We start from the raw sequence: 17,186 nt of genomic DNA on the forward strand, positions 1-17,186 counted from the left end.
ATCCAGTTTTTTAAAAAAAGAATCAACATTGTTCTGATTTTTTAGAATTATAACACAATCACAGATAAAAAGAGGATGGGTATTGCTCTTCTGCAAAGTATGCACCTGATGTTAAGCATCTTGGAAAAGATATAAGGGATAGAAAGAAGGAAATTTCTTCATGTTTAAAATAAAAAACTTACCTCGTTCTAATATTGAAGATAAATTTATCTGATAAATTTCAAGTTCAGGATATAGGGAGACACACAGGGTGATAAAGTTGAGATTTCCTTTTAGGGTTTGGTGAGTTGGGGGGAGGAAAGAGTGATAAAGAGAGAAAAAGAGAGAAAGAGAATATGTGTGAGTGTTCCTATTGATTCTCAAATCTTGGGAAATCTTAGTTCTATATCATAAGCCATTTTATGGGAAATTGAGTGCATGGTTCCACTTGAATTTAGGTTATGGCGAGAGGAGTGCAACAACAACCAAAAAATTTATTGTTACATAACCTATCATCATCCCAAACAGTTTAGGGCAGTGTTAGGGATGACAGTAGTTAGTAATTAAGGACAACTCTGAGCAGCAAGGTGACAAGGACTCAGGAATTCTGTGTGGTGAAGTCAACACTGTCAGGACAAGAATAAAATAGGCTTTAGGAAATTCAGAGATATGTGACAGTATATCTTTGGAGGCTAAAGTCCAGGCATTTTATTTATAGGAGATTTGGAGACAACGGTTCAGTCATATATTATTTTCAACTGAATAAGCCATATTTTCAGTAAATTTTATACTAGCTGGATTTTAAAATAAATGTGAGTTAAGATTTTTCTCTAGTATAATAGCTATATGTATTGATCATATTTATATATTCTGAAATACACATGAATTTGAGTTGCCTTGTTGTGATAAACCAAAAAAGACTAGTAAATAAGCACTATTTTCCAAAGCAATTATTTTCTCATTTTCTCATAAAATTCACAGTGGACAAGTTAAAATTGCATTAGAATTCTACCACCATCTTCTTTTTTTTGGGGGGGGGGCACACCCATTTGATGCTCAGGGGTTACTCCTGGCTAAGCGTTTAGAAATTGCCTCTGGCTTGGGTGCGACCATATGGGATGCCAGGGGATCGAACCGCGGTCCTTCCTTGGCTAGCGCTTGCAAGGCAGACACCTTACCTCTAGAGCCACCTCACCGGCCCCAAATTCCACCAACATCTTAAAAACCCAAATTTACTTTTTTTGTGTGTGTGTGGTTTTTGTGTCACACCCGGCAGTGCTCAGAGGTTATTCCTGGCTCCAGGCTCAGAAATTGCTCCTGGCAGGCACTGGGGACCATATGGGGCACCGGGATTTGAACCGATGACCTCCTGCATGAAAGGCAAATGCCTTACCTCCATGCTATCTCTCCGGTCCCCCAAATTTACTTTTGAAACTTTAAAGTAGAAGTTAGAGAATACTAAGTAGTTAAAGAACTTCCTAGAGAAAAAAAAGTCAAAATAATTATTGTGAGAATTTTCAATCAGTTCCAATACATTTCTAGGAGTAACATTTAGTGGGTTATCTCAAAGTGTAAACATCTTACAATATACTTTATACATAAGATGTTTTTATTAAATATCTTTGCATGTAAAAGGCAGTAGACAGCTACATTACTTTTACTTTTTCTTAGTATTAACAGTTATTTTATTTATGCTTTGCTTCTTCTTTATTCTCTGAGTGCTTGAACAAAGAATGAAAAGAAAGTTCAATCTTTAAAAAAACATAGCTTATTTGAATAAAACTATTTAAATGCCAAACTCCTAAAAATAGGCATATAAAACATATTTTTAAAAGGATTTCTAAAGAGCTCACATCCTATAGAAAAACACTTCTATGTGAAGTGAAGAACAGGTGTGTGGGAAAATGTTTGATGTTGGTCTGTGTTAGAATTTGTTGTCACCAATGAAAGAATATCTTATGGTTCTCAGTTTAAAAGTCACTCTCAAACATTAGCTATCTGCCTCCATCACATACGTACACATAACAGGCATAAAGGAAGCTAAAAAGATTAATCTGCTTTTGCAATGCTGTAGGAAAAAGGAGCAGGAAGGAAAGTAACTTTCCAGTTTTTTCTACATCATTTTAATTTTTCTGTGAAGGAAAGTAGCTTTCCAGTTTTTTCTACATCATTGTAATTTTTTCTGTTTCTATATGCATGTTTTAAAATTTCATTTGGTGATAGAGGATCCTAAGAGTTGAAAATGTTCTCAACTTCACTTTTGTTTAATTGTCAGGGTATACTAAACATGATTTTCTAATTTCAACACTCAGAGTACAGATATGTTTGTAGAGCACGTCTGCATTTGCTTTTAATGTAGGGAATTGAATTAGGGTATTACATGCAATCCAAAGCCTGAATTCCAAGGCTGGGGTGTTTGCACAGCAGTAGGGCATATGCCTTACATGGTGCTGACCCAGGACAGACTCGGGATCAATACCCTGCATCCCATATGGTCCCCTGAGTCTGTCAAAAGTTATTTCTGAGCTCAGAGCCAGGAGTAACTCCTCAATGCCGCTGGGTATGGAGCCTCAAAACCCAAAACAAGAAAACAAACAAAAAACAAAGCTTTAATGTCTCTGTTATCTCTATGACTACAATAGACAGCAGATTTTTTTATTCTTTCCCTGTAGTCCTTCACTAAGTGTAAGCACACAAATTATAATTTTAAGGCTTTAAATAAAGTAAATCTCCATTGACTTAATGAGAATAAAAATAGTTTTAAGATGTATACTTTAGTCATAAAAAAGCCACAGTTGAATATACAAGTCAGTTATAATATTTGTTAGTATTAGAAAACTACAAGAGATTGACATGGTAGAAATATAAAACAGATCTAGTTGAACACAGAAAAAATAAATAATTTACACAAATACTCCTAGGTCACTCCATCCTCCAATACAGAAAGTAGTTTCTGTTGCTGTTGTTTATAACTCAAACATCATTTGTCCTTTAGGACTCCTTAGTGTTATCATAAATGTCTGAAGAAATAACACTGTTTACAGTACAAACAGAAATGTACCTGAGGCTGATGATAAATCTTGTATAATCTTCTGAAAGATTATATAACTGAACTCATTGTACTCCAATATCTATTACTTAAATTATCTTTATATATAAAATAAATTATACTTTGAAACCTGACAAATAATGAACATACATGTTCTGAAAATGACCTATACTTATATTTTCTATATTTATTTTACAGCTGGGCATGTAATTGTAATTACATGTGAAGTGTTTTTATTAATTAAAACATCCATTGGAAACATATTTAGGAAAAGATTTGCTATATCATGTAAAATTAACAGATGCCAATTTAATTGACTAAGAAATTCATTTTTTTCTGGTGAAATACAGCAGAATCATTTGGCATGATAATATTTATGACACTTATACAATAAGAAAAAAATAGTCTTTTGATAAGGTGGCTCCTAAAAGACTAAGGCCTTGAGGTCACTCGCAGCTTATTGGGTGGAACAGTTCAAAGCTAGAGTTTAAGGACATAGGACAGGCATAGCACTGTAATACCCTTGGTCACTCAGATTGTTTTAGGGCCATATCATAGTGCTATGGGCTTACCAGGGCCATGCCCCAGTGTTTAGAATGGGAGGAATGTCTAAATAATACCAAAATTTCAACTTTGGTCCCATGGATGCTTTGTTTTCTTCCTGATCCCAAATTAAAATTTTATTTTTGGAAGATATATTAACAAAAACCACTGTTTATAGAATCTAAACTATGTAAAATGTAAATATTCTTGATAAAATCACAGCACATGGAAATCAACATATTTAAAGGTGATTCTTTAAGTCTAGCTCATTCAGATCTTCAAGTAACATTGGAATAAATTTTAGCAATGTATATAATTTTGAAAGGTCAGATAAAATTCATAATATTTGGAATTCTGATGAGAACAAAGGCAAGTGTTCTCTTGCAACTGTTATTCAATAATATGATTCATAAGTTAACACATTTTTATACATGTATTCATTCACTTTTTTCTAATTTATTGATCCTGCTAATCTGCATTGGCCTTAGATTTGGTCTAAAAGTTCTTGTTCTCATGAGAATTGCAGTCTACTGGGAAGAGAAATATTAGAGTAACACGTTGTGAAGAAAGTAAAAAAATGCAATAAGATAGTTATCCAGTGTATTATATACATTGAGTAATTAAGCTCATGAACTTTGTGGAGCCAAGGATTAAATACAGAGCATCTTATGGAAAGGAAGTGTTCTAACACAGAGAGACATATCCACCATTAGAAAGTGATTTTTAATAAAAGTCTAAAAAAAAATGGCAAGATGTAGGAGAGTGGAAATCAAGGTAACATTTCACAGAAATAAAAAAATTCTAAGAAAATAAAAAATGGCCATGATAATTTAATTTTAAAGGGGAAAATTTTTGTTTAATGAACAATATTTTGAATAAAAAATCATGATGGGAGCAAAACAGACACTAGTGTAGGGTTTGGTATTAAAATATTATACACCTAAAACACAATAATAAATAACTGCAATTCCATGATAATTAAATAAAACTTTTAAAAATAATTAAAATAGAAAAATGTATTAATGTTATAATATATTAAGCTGTCCATTAAACAGTGAATTGAAGTTCTAACATTCAAGTCAACTTGAATTTAAACCAAAAGCTTAGTCCTCATCTTCAGGAACAGACTAGCTCTTCTACTTCAAAAATATAGATCAGTTTATCATAACTTGGAAAGTTTTTAAAAATTTCCTTGAGTGAGAAACCTAGAAACACATAAAAAATAATGATTTAAAATGTTCATAGTTTAATTTTAATATGGTTCAGATGGAAAGATTTATATGTTTCAAATCAACTAGCAATCATAAATGAGATCTATATTACTGCTTTATCCTATCAAGTCAAATATCTGAATGCTGGGAAATTTGTTCTGTTTTTTGTCCTCAGCTCCATAACAATAAACACTGACAAAAGACTAAACTAGCCAATATTAAAGACACTTAGAAATAAAAAGACTGTGCATTTAAACATCATTTCATTTAACTGAAGAAATATAGCTGCCAAAATTTCACATCATCAGATATAATTCTAAGATAAAAGGGCAATAAAATACTGTAGTCATTCTAGAACTAATTTTAACAGTATAAGTTGACATAAAATTTATTGGACAAAACAAAAAATTAAATTAATCATCAAGAAGCTGAACCTATTAAGCATGATAATAGAAAAATTAAATGCTGAGGAAAACAATTTGTTTTATATAATATAAGTCAAATAATAAACTATTTGGAAAATTGATAATATAGTATCTTATATGTAGTATTTTATCTTATATAGTAAATAATTATTTTATAATATGTAGTCCTATTATCTTAAATATAAAGTACAACTATCTTATAATGTTATCTTATCCTATATTCTCATCTTATATATTATCTTATATAAAATACTACTCTTATAATATGTATTGAAATACATTTCCCCTCCCACTATCTAAAGATTTTTATATAAAACATTTTGTAAACCAAAATAGTAAAAGTGAAGAAGCAATTACTATAAATTTATGTAAAAATTTTTTTGAATTCCCAGATCTCTCTCCCCCAAAACCTACCAAATCATACCAAAATAATGTATAACATAAAATAATACTCCCATATAGCAAGGCATCAGACCTGTTAAATTAAATACATAACACAATTAAAGAGCAAAATTGTTTGGTTGGGGCGGGGTGATAGAACAGAAGGTAGGGTGTTTTCCTTGCATGTGGCCAACCTGCATTTGATCCTAGCATCCTATCTGGTTCCTCCAAGAATTAGCAAGAATAACCCCTATGCACATAGCTAGGAATAACCCCTGAGGACTAAGGCTGTTGTCCATAACAAAAAAACAAAACAAAACATTTTATTTTGATATGAATCTCTTTTCATTAGAAAAATCAACCAATTCACTTCCTTAAAGGGAATTTATAGGAACCCATATTCTTCTAACCAACTAAAAGTAGTGATTTTGGCTAAATTATTTTTAATTCAAATAAGACAAAGTAGAAGATGGATAAATTTTAATATTACAAACTCAAACCTTAAATAAGTCCAAATATAAAAATACATGAGGCATTAATTTATTTTATGACAAACTTCATAATTCATTAAGCAAGAAACATCACCAAGTATATTATTTTTGTTATTTGGAGGATGGTAAATATGATCAATATATAAATATTATATTCATCATTTTATCATTTATACCCACTGGTGCTTGAGTTCTATTTCTGGACTTGTGGTCAGAAATGATTCCTGGCAGTTCTAGATTTCATATGAGATTCTATAGTTTTAAACATGGGTCACTGTATTCAAAAATAAAGCCTTATCACATGTTTTATCTCTCCCACCATAACAAATACTTTATTTAAAAATTAGGTAAGTTAGAGCTGATTATACTTCAGGCTTATAGTTAGCAAGCAAACACAAAATTGCCTGTATTCTTAGTAAGAGAAAGTTTAAAACAAAATTAGAATAAAATCTAAAACATAGCCTCTACTGGTAAAAATTTGTGAGACTTATTTTTAGATATGCGATTGGTTTTTCCTTATAAAAGCAGTTTGGTCACAAGCATCCATATTTCAAGACAGTTAAAATGTTTCCTCGTCTATTTTAGAAATTTTAAAGCTTTAAAACTACTCTAAAAATAGTTATTAATTGATATCACTAATATGCAAAAAGAAATAAAATGTAGTATTCTTTATAGCAGCAATTATAAAAATGTTCTTTTTAAATAACTATTTCCAAATAGCTCACATTTCCAGACATAGGAGACAGGCAAAGTATATAACATAGAATTCACTTAAAAGTGCATGCAGCCATTAAAAATGTCAATCGTCATTAAGTAATGCTATTTGAAATCTCTGGGAAAGTGGTTATTATTTGAGGACATTAGGGGGGAAAGCAGAGGACTAAATCATGTCTAATATTACATTTGTTTAGATGGCAATTAAAATAAAAAAGGACTTAATGTTACTGTGCCTATGCAAAAAAAAAAAAGAAAGGCACAAATAAATTTATTTTTGGTTTTGTTATTGTTTTATTTTGTGTGTGTGCTTTGTTTTGTTTTGTTTTGTTTTCATTTTAGGACCGTGGTTATTATGTGGCTGTTTTCATTATTGCTGTGGTGCTTTTTGGGTTTATTGTTTGATTTTTGTTTGTATTACTTTTTCTTCCTTATTCCCTTGTCTTAAATGGATATTTATAGCCTCTAGAAGAATTCTCCCATTTTTTGCTTGTTTGATTTTTGCCCCATTTTATTGTTTTCTTTCCTTCAAATAAAACCACATAAATTTAACTATTCTTATTCCACTTCACAAATTGAGAGGGAAATAATGGAGGGTATCAAGACCAACTGGTTGTATGTACATTAAGTAGAAATAAAAAATGATCAGATTTAAACACCATATCAAAAGCCAACAACAGAAACAATACCCAATATACAGCAAGCTAGACACAGAGGGGACACTACTTATACTAGCAGCCCAGCGGGCAAAGGAGAGGGATATAGGATGCATGCTGGGAACAGGGGTGAAGGGAGAACAACATTGGTGGTGGGAAAGCCCTGATTCAATGTCACTATGTACTTAAAATATTACTGTGAAAGATTTGTAATCCACTTTGGTCAAAATAAAAATTATTATAATAAAAAAGAAACAACATGTATCATGGAAAGCATGATTGAATGAATATACTTCAGCTAGAATACTTTTATTTATGTTTGTATATTTAAATGAGTTTTATAATTAAGTATACACCTCATAAATATATATGCTATAGAATGTCAACTTTGGTGCTGAATATATATTTTTCTTCTTTTTCTTTTCTTTCTTTCTTTTTTTTTTTTTTTTTTTTTTGGTTTTTGGGTCATACCCGGCATTGCTCAGGGGTTACTCCTGGCTGTCTGCTCAGAAATAGCTCCTGGCAGGCACGGGGGACCCTATGGGACACCAGGATTCGAGCCGCCATCTTAGGTCCTGGATTGGCTACTTGCAAGACAAACACCGCTGTGCTATCTCTCCGGGCCCATATATTTTTCTTTTACTTGTTTTGGAGACACAGTCAGTAGTTCTCAGGGCTTACTCCTGGTTTTGTACTCAGAGATCAGATCTTCTACTTGTATTCTGGGGTCCATAAAGGATGTGGGGATCAAACCTGAATTGACTATGTGAATGGAAAGTACCATGCTATACTATCACTCTAGTCCCAATTTTTCTAATGCAATAATATTGTTTTTAGAATATTCCCTGTAGTTGCTGTTAGAATTTATTCACTCATAGCTATTACTTCGTTTATTTTTTGTAACTCATGTTTTTAATCATCTTAAAAATACCAAGCTATCCTGAACATATCATTATAAAGAAGATATGCCATAGCGATCAAGAGCAGCAATTAGTGTCAGTTATAACCTATTACCTGCCACCCATAGCATCTTTCATAAAATAGCTAGAGAACATTGCTTCTTTTTATGTTCTAGAATTGAGAAGTTTCATTGTTTTTTGAGTTTTAAGCTAATTATTTTAGGAACATAAAGGTGAAGTGAGGGCTGGCATAAATTATGGCTTAGAAAAGATCATAGAGCTTTCTAACATTTATGTTACGACTAGCTTTTCAATTCCTGACACTGGAAAGCATACATATTAGAGTACTTTTAAGGGCACCTGGAAAGGTTTAAAAAATGTCAATCCTAAAGAGAAGCATAATTTAATGATTTTCAGTGTTTGTTCTTGAATACATTTTTTTTTTGTGTGTGTAGGGCCCTTACAAGGTGATACTTAAAGCTTGCTCATGGCTTGGTGCTCAGGACCACTCCTGCAGGCTGTCGCATTTACCTGGGGTGTCGGGGATCAAAGTGAATCAGCTGCCAGTAAGGAATGAGTCCTACCATTGTACTATCACTTAGGTCCTGAATAACATTTTTTATCATTGAGACTGAAGTGTACACTTTCTGTAGCATATTCTCTATTGAATTAATGCTGCTTCGAAAATCAACGGATAGTCATTTTAAGCAAATGTGCCACTTTCCATAAATTTTGTAACATCAAATGCTGTTGTGAGAGACAGTACAGCCAGTGGACAGCTAAACCCCCAAATACTAGATGGTCTTTGTAATGCCAAAAGGAGTGATTTATGAACACAAAGCCAGGAGTAATATCTGATTATTTCTGGGAATAGCACCCCTATGCTCCCCACAAATAAAACCGACATTTTTTAATATAAAGCAATAGAAGAGGGCCCTGAGAGATAGCACAGCGGCGTTTGCCTTGCAAGCAGCCGATCCAGGACCAAAGGTGGTTGGTTCGAATCCCGGTGTCCCATATGGTCCCATGTGCCTGCCAGGAGCTATTTCTGAGCAGACAGCCAGGAGTAACCCCTGAGCACCACCGGGTCTGGCCCAAAAACCAAAAACCAAAAACAAAAAAAGGCAATAGAAGAAATTTACTTTGAATTTTGATGACTTTTTTTTTTTTTTACTTAGCTAGTTCTTTTTGTTGAGATACTTTTCTCTCAATGCTTTTTCCTTAAAAGATATAAGATTAAGGCACTTGTTTTGCATGCGATCAACACAAGATCCCTGTCGAGAGTGATCTCTGAGCATAAAGCAAGAAGTCAGCACTGAACCCAGCCAGACATGGCCTCAATATTTCCTACCACCAAAAAAATGTAAAAGAAATGTGTCTTATATTAGTGAAGTACAGTGGTTGCATGCTCTTTCACCAGAGAACAACTTTTTAAAGTCTAGTATTATTTTATAAAACAGTTGGACACCTATAAATTAAAATAGACATTCATCTCTCACTATGATCTTACAGAAACACATTTCCTATATTTCTGTGATAATGTGTGTATTCACATGAGTCAATGAATAAGTGATTTTGTTCCAGTTTCCTTTACTTTTTGTTATGCTAGTATTTCCTATATTCCAAAATTCTCTTTTCCAAACTTTATTAGATATTACCTGTCTCTGGATGTTTTCCTCACTGTCTTATCTTGTAACAGCTGAGATTCAGGGCACTCAGACTGAAATAAGGAGTAATTTAGGTGTAAGTTCTATGAGGGTCCTAAAAAGGTATTTTAGAAACAGTAAAGACAATATAATTTGGAGCCAGGCTTACTGGGATTACTGGTGTCAAAATAACCCATCTTTCTTTCTAACCTAAGGTGAGAAGAATTGAAAGATATAAATAAAAGGTAAGATACTTGTGAATGTTATAGCCCTTGTAAAGAAGTCAACTATGAAGGCTAAAATTCAATCAGTAGACTATAGAACTTTTTCCCTATTCAATTTGAACACTGAAGAGTCTCAGAAGAAACTTTATTTCTATAAATGCCTGCATTTAAAAATAAGATGTCAAATCAATAAACTGAATTATATCTTAAAAAACTAAGAAAAGGAAACAAACTAAAGCCAAAGCTAGTAGAAGTAAGTGTATAATAAAGAATAGAATGGAGATAAAATAAAAGAAGAACATAAAAGCAATGGAATCAATGCAACCAAGTTAGGTTTTTGGAAAGAGAAACACAAGTAACAAGTATTTAAGTAGACAGACTAGATAATGGGCAAGAATTAAAACTACTTCTACTATCATAAAATAATTTTAAATGTATTAAACAGACCATTAAATTATTGAAAATTTTACATTTAAAATATTTAATTGATGAAGGTTCACTAATTGTTATGTGTGTGCATAATCAGCATGCAGAGTCTTGGGCTATACTCCAAATAATGATTTCTTTCTTGTATGTTGGATAGCCTGGGGGTGGAATCCAGGAATGACCCAGATCATTTGGGAGATATTGGTTAAGAGTGGCAAAGCCGCTAAATACCTCCATGGAGACAGAAATTAGGAAGGAGGCATGCAAGCTGTATGGATAACCTATCTTTTGACACTGTTACAGGAGAACAGGTAGATTAAAATTAAGGGTCAGACATGAAATAAGAGATTAAAGCATCAGCCAGAGAGACCACGTTCCCAGAGGCCTCGCCCATTCCCTCTCTTCCCTGGATGTCTTTTTCATCCAGTCACTGGCACATTTGAGAACATCATAATGCTAACTGAAATCAGGTTTGGATCCAAATAACCTTTTTAAAGAATTCTTAAAAATAATTTCAGAGAATAATATACAACTAACTGCTAATACGTTCAAAAATGACATTTTCCTTGAAATGAAATATTAAAACAGATTATAAATATATAAGAGCATGATTCATTTAATCAATACCTCCAAAAGAAAGACTAAATTTACCATTAGTTAAATGATATGTTTTACTTTGATTTTATTATTGTACTATCATACTTTAACTCTGGGACGTGTATTCAGCACTTTTGGGGACGAGCTCGCTCTCTCTTGAGCAAGTTTGTGCTCCGCCTCTTTCTTATCCTCTCCCTCCCTTCCGCAATACCTCCGAATAAAATATTTTTTTACTTAAACCAATTACTATTGGGACAGAGTGGGGTTTGTGGTCAATTAATCATTCCTCAGGGACTATTCCTAGCCCTGCATTAAAGGAATGACGCTTGGTGGTGCTGGAGTTAGGACCAAATTCAGACAATATTACTTAATCCCTTTCTTTGCATTCAGGTCCTCTTTAGAGATTGTAAAAAACAAACAATCAATTCTCAAATCATTTTAAAAGATATACATTATGAAACCATTTCACAAAACATTTTATATACTAAAATTACTCAAAATAGGTACCAAAAGCAATGAAAACAATAGACTCCATGGAATGATTATTGACAACATGGCACATGAAGACTGCTATAAAAATATTCAATATATTCAATAAATTACATTCAAACTATTCAATAAAATGCCTATTGAAATGGTTACTCACTGTGGCTAAAGAATATTTAGTCAAATATGCAAGGGTAGCTCACCCTAAGAAAATGAGTTACTAAAATATGAAAAGAATTGACATAGAAATGGAATAGAAGGGGATTGCTCAAAGAAGAATCATAACTGTAATTTTGGGATAGAAAATATATCCAATAGGAAAATTCTTTTAAACATTATGTAATATTTGTATCAATCAATAAATTAATAAAATAATATTTAATACAATTCAATAATTAAACATCAGTATTATATGATAATATATTATGATTATGTATAATATTAATATTGCATTGTGTTATTATATATTTATATATTAATATTAACAATATATTGAATCAATTATAAATCAAATATTGATATTAAACATTAATATTATTGACATTATTTTTATATTAAAATTTATTTATTAGGGGAAATGAATTTCCTCATATAAGGGAGTGATATTTACGTCTTCAAAATATTTATGTTGACAGGGATAAAAGATTTAAGGATGATATTTAAAATAGATTTATCAAGAAGGTTATGTGTGTTTTATTTGATGTAGTGTTTCTTTGGAAAATACCAACAAAAATTTTTTTAAAGTAAAATATCTTAGGGAACTAGAGGTAGTACAGCGGTGTGCCAATTTGGGTTCTAACAACGACATCCCATATGGTCCCTCAAGCAATTCCAGAAGTAGTTCCTGAGTGCAAAAACAGGAGTAACTCCTACATATAATGGTCTCAGAACCACAAAGCAAATCTACAAAAATCTCTTTGATACAGTTTTATTTTATATACTTGGAGATTTGTGTCATTATTGTCTTCGAACAAGTGAGTTTATTTCATTGCTATTATGATAATTTTACTCTTATATTTTAAACCTCAGTAATAAAGTTTCCAGAATGTAACTTTATTTTGTACTATATATTATTAAATATTTTATAAACATATTTAGACTTCCAATTCAGAGTACTTTACAAAGTATCATTTATTTTATTGAACCATATGTAAACATAAGTAGTTCTGAAGCTACAAGTTCATATAGCCTGCCAAAAAGTAGCCTGAATGAGGTCTTAATGGTTATGCCTAGGTATTTGTTTATGTGAGTGATGTGTTGAATTATTGTACATGTGCTGTGTCATTATGTAGGATTACATTAGAATCAATTATATATATGTGTAGTATGTATATTGGTATTTCCCAACTATTCTGCACTTCTATGTACACTGAAACAACCAAAACTGTACCAATATTCCCATATTAAATATCCTATCATTATAGGAACTTTTCCCTAGTGCTTACTTTCTCTTTCTTCTGTTCTACTGTCTTCTCCTTCCACTAATTATTTTGTGCAATGTACAGACTCAAGTAAAATCCATTTGGAAAGAATTTCTTTATTCTACATATGTTTGATACATTATCATCAAGTTACCAATTTGATTTGCTTCTACTTTTTAGTGAGTGGTGCCTGTGCTTTCATGAACTGGGTTGTCCCATTGGTTCATTATCTACAATTTCTTACTGTGATGTATTTTTAGCATTCTCTGATTTCAAATGTCGTTATTCCATCAAAAGTCAGTTCCTTTTTAAATGTGGGGGCACAAATTATTCTTTTAATCTATTTATTTTTTATTTTTATTTTTATCTGTTTTGACTTCTTTGCTTTGGTGTAGATATTGAAGTTGATGTCCCCAATCTTATTTTATGTTATTTTAACTTTCTCTTTCTTTGTGCGCTCTGGCGTGGTTTTATTTCAGGACCGAGACTATTAAGTGGTGTTTGCCTTTAGTGCTGTAGTGCTCACTGAATATTTTATTTGATATTTCCTTTTGTATTGTTGTGGTATTTCATTTCCTTTTTTCCTGTACTCTCTCAAACTGAGGTTGAGAATCTCTAAGGACTACACCCATTTCCGGCTTATTTGATTTTTTACCCCACTTTATTGCTTCTTCTTTCTTCAAACAAAACCACATAACTTGAACTAACTAGTTCTGCCTCTCAAACAGAGGGGGAAATAAGGGAGGGTACCAGGACCAAACATATATATGATCACTAAGTAGTAAGCTAGACACAGAGGGGACCACTTATTCTAGCAGCCAGGGGGGTGAGGGTTGAGGATATGGAATGCAGGATGGGAACGGGGGGGGGGAGGGGTGGAGGGAGGGCAAATTTGGTGATGGGACTGGTCAATATTAATATGTACCTAAAATACTACTGTTAAAGATATGTAAGCCAATATGGTCAAAATAAAAAAGTCCCCCAAAGGATAGTAAAAGTGTTTACTTCTTTTAGTCAGCCCTATTATTTTTGTTTGGGGCCACACCCAGCAGTGCTCAAGGGTTTACTCCTGGCTCTGTGTACAGAAATTGCTCCTGGCAGGCTCCGGGATCATATAGGATGATGGGGATTGAACCCCAGTTGGTCCCAGATTGACAGTGTGCGTGCAAATGTCCTACCCATTGTGTTATTACTTTGGCCCAATCAGTACCTTTTTATTTTTCAAAATATCCTCTTGAAACTTTTTCTCTAATTTTATAGCACTATAATTTATTGTTACCTTCATCTTCTTTCCATTATTCTTCGTTTCCTTACTTTTACAACAAATATTTGAAGCTTTAAACTTTATAATTTTAATGATTTTTTCTCCTTTTAGTTATTATTATTGTTGTTGGTACAATTGTTGTTGCTTATTTGTGTTTTGGGTTACATCTAGGGATTATTAGAGGTTATTTTTAGGATCTGCACTCAGTAATTACTACCAATGGTCTAGGGGGGATCTACATGGGAAGTTGAGAATCAAAGCTGAATCATCAGCATCTAAGACATGCATCCTACTGCTGCGCACTTCCCTGCCTCTCACTTTATATTAAATTTAAATTACCTCAATCACTGTCATAATTTCATTACCAGACAGATGCTGCTTTTAATTTAATCATTTATATCTCAGGTCCATTAATTATTGCATGGGAAGCAACTTCAATTAGTATTCTTGAATACATTATTGTAGTCCTCAAAATTGTTTTCTATCCCAGCCTCCCCTATATCTCATTGAACAGTCCTATCATTAACCTATTCACTTAGTCCAGAAACAATTACACCATCATGAACTGATATTATTTAACCTATGAATAGTTGCCATATTAGGACAATTTTATTTCACATATATAAAATTTCTCTGGTCATCATTAATCTCACTTTAATTAATGTACCAAGCATGTCTTCATCCTCTTGGCACTCAGGAGGAACTCCAAGCAAATGTGTTTTTTTTTTCCTGTAAGTCGGAAATGGGGGCCAGATTCTTATGGCAATGCGCTTCAGAAAGTCCAGGCAACCCTCAACCAATCTCTAACCAATAACTGCCCACCAATAATTATCCACTCCCAAAGTATTCCATCAAGGGACTAGCACATATCACAAAGAACAATAACAACCAGTGCTGGTGTGGATGGGGGAGAAATTAGTTCCCATTCTCTGCTGGTGGGAATGACATCTAGTCCAACTTCTCTGGAAAACAATATAAATATTCCTCAAAAAAAAAAACTAGAAATTGAGATCCCATCTGGTATAGCTATACCACTCATAAGGATATATCCTAGCAACACTTAAACACAATAAGAAATTCCCTTTGCACTCCCCCTGAAAGACATTTTTATTTCAAAATATGCTTTAAGAATTTTTTATTGAAAGAAAGTATTTCCATAGTTTAATTATTGAATAGAACTTCTAAATTTTAAGGTGAATTTTATCTTAATGACAATTTCCATTTTTCACAACAGGTTAATTTTATTTTTATATGATCAATTAGTGCAAAAGTTTTTTATACATATTTTCTAATAAAATCTGATTATTTTATACTCCTTTTCTCCAGAACAAACTAAAATCTTTATTAATATTTCTCAAAAAAAAACAAAACAAGAAAAAAATCAATTAAGGTTAGGGTTAAATGAGAGAAATGAACAGCAAAGCAGAAAAAGGAAAGAAATATAAAGACAAAGTCGAAAAGAAAAAATTTTTCTTTGCATGATGATTTATAATGCAATGAGTATAATATAAAAATAAAGACTATACAAAGTTTATTGCACCATAATGACTTTCATTATTTGATTTTTATCTACCATTTCATTGGTTATACATTTTTCCTGAAAATATAATTTGAGTTACTATACAACACTCTTATACTTTCTAAAAATGAATTCTCTGATCTGTTGTGGGATGTGATTACAAGAGAGATGAATTATCAAAGGAAACAAAATTGCTGCAGACTCAGATATTTTGAATCTCAGGATTGACTTTGCACAAAACAGATTTAATCTCCCTAGAGCAAGCTTATAGTTCCCAAATCACAAGGTTCTTAAGAGACTGATATCTAAGTAACATGTTTGATTTGCTGGTTACAAAAGAAAATAATCCAGATAAACAAAATAGAATACTCAAAGCAACAGAACTAATATCTCACCCTAGTTACATCATTGAGGAAGACAATGCACAGAGATACTTTCAGAGAATGAAATAAGAAATTGTGCAAATTATATTTCATATTAGAATAATTAGTCTACAATAGTCAAATAAAATCGGCAGCACATCTACTAAAATTGGGACGATACAGAGAAGATTAGGATGGCCCCTGTGCAAGGATGACATGCAAATACTAAAGTGTTCCATATTTTAAATACTCAAAAAAATTTTTTGTCAAGTGTATTTTATAAAAAGTATATCTTTTTTCTTAATGAACATAAGAAGCATATAAAATATCAAAAGTGACATCAAAAAGAAAGTGTTGGAATAGATTTTAAGAAATGGAATTTGGGTAGTAGAGTCACTAAAGGTGCTTGGCTTTGGCCATGATTGACCTATATTCCATCCCGGGCATCCCATATATCAAGAGTAATTCCTGAGTGCAAACACAGGAGAATCCCTTAAAAATTGCAAGAGACCAGATGGAAGGTTCAAAAACCAAAACCAAAGCCAAAAACTAAACACCAAATTAGTGGAATATAATTTTATGTGATATTATTAGTATCGTAAAAGAAAGTGTGTTTGCAAGAAATATGATAAATGTCAAAGACTTAATAAAAAGCAAAGGGCATGAATCAACTTCATACATTATTAATATAAAATTCACATATAAATTAGTCATATTTAAAATCACATTAATTTATAGAAAAATAGTGGTAAACTTGAAATTTAGAAATTATATCTCATGAGACTGGAAAAAAGACTTTAAATGGGAATTTGAATTTTCAATGATATTTGTACTGTTCTATTTCCTTTTTAATTTCCGAGTTAGATTATTTGCATTGATTATATATTTATATT

The 17,186-nt window shown here is 32.1% G+C and overlaps 1 non-coding gene across 1 annotated transcript; it reads left to right on the top strand.

Moving 5' to 3' along the window:
• Positions 1 to 16,430: 16,430 nt before the first annotated feature.
• Positions 16,431 to 16,538, top strand: LOC125995445 (U6 spliceosomal RNA). Its single transcript, XR_007490971.1, has one exon. It is a non-coding gene; the product is annotated as a U6 spliceosomal RNA (small nuclear RNA).
• Positions 16,539 to 17,186: the final 648 nt, after the last annotated feature.

This window comes from Suncus etruscus, chromosome 17, assembly GCF_024139225.1.
Source record: "Suncus etruscus isolate mSunEtr1 chromosome 17, mSunEtr1.pri.cur, whole genome shotgun sequence".
In the NCBI taxonomy this organism is placed as follows: Eukaryota; Metazoa; Chordata; class Mammalia; order Eulipotyphla; family Soricidae; genus Suncus; species Suncus etruscus.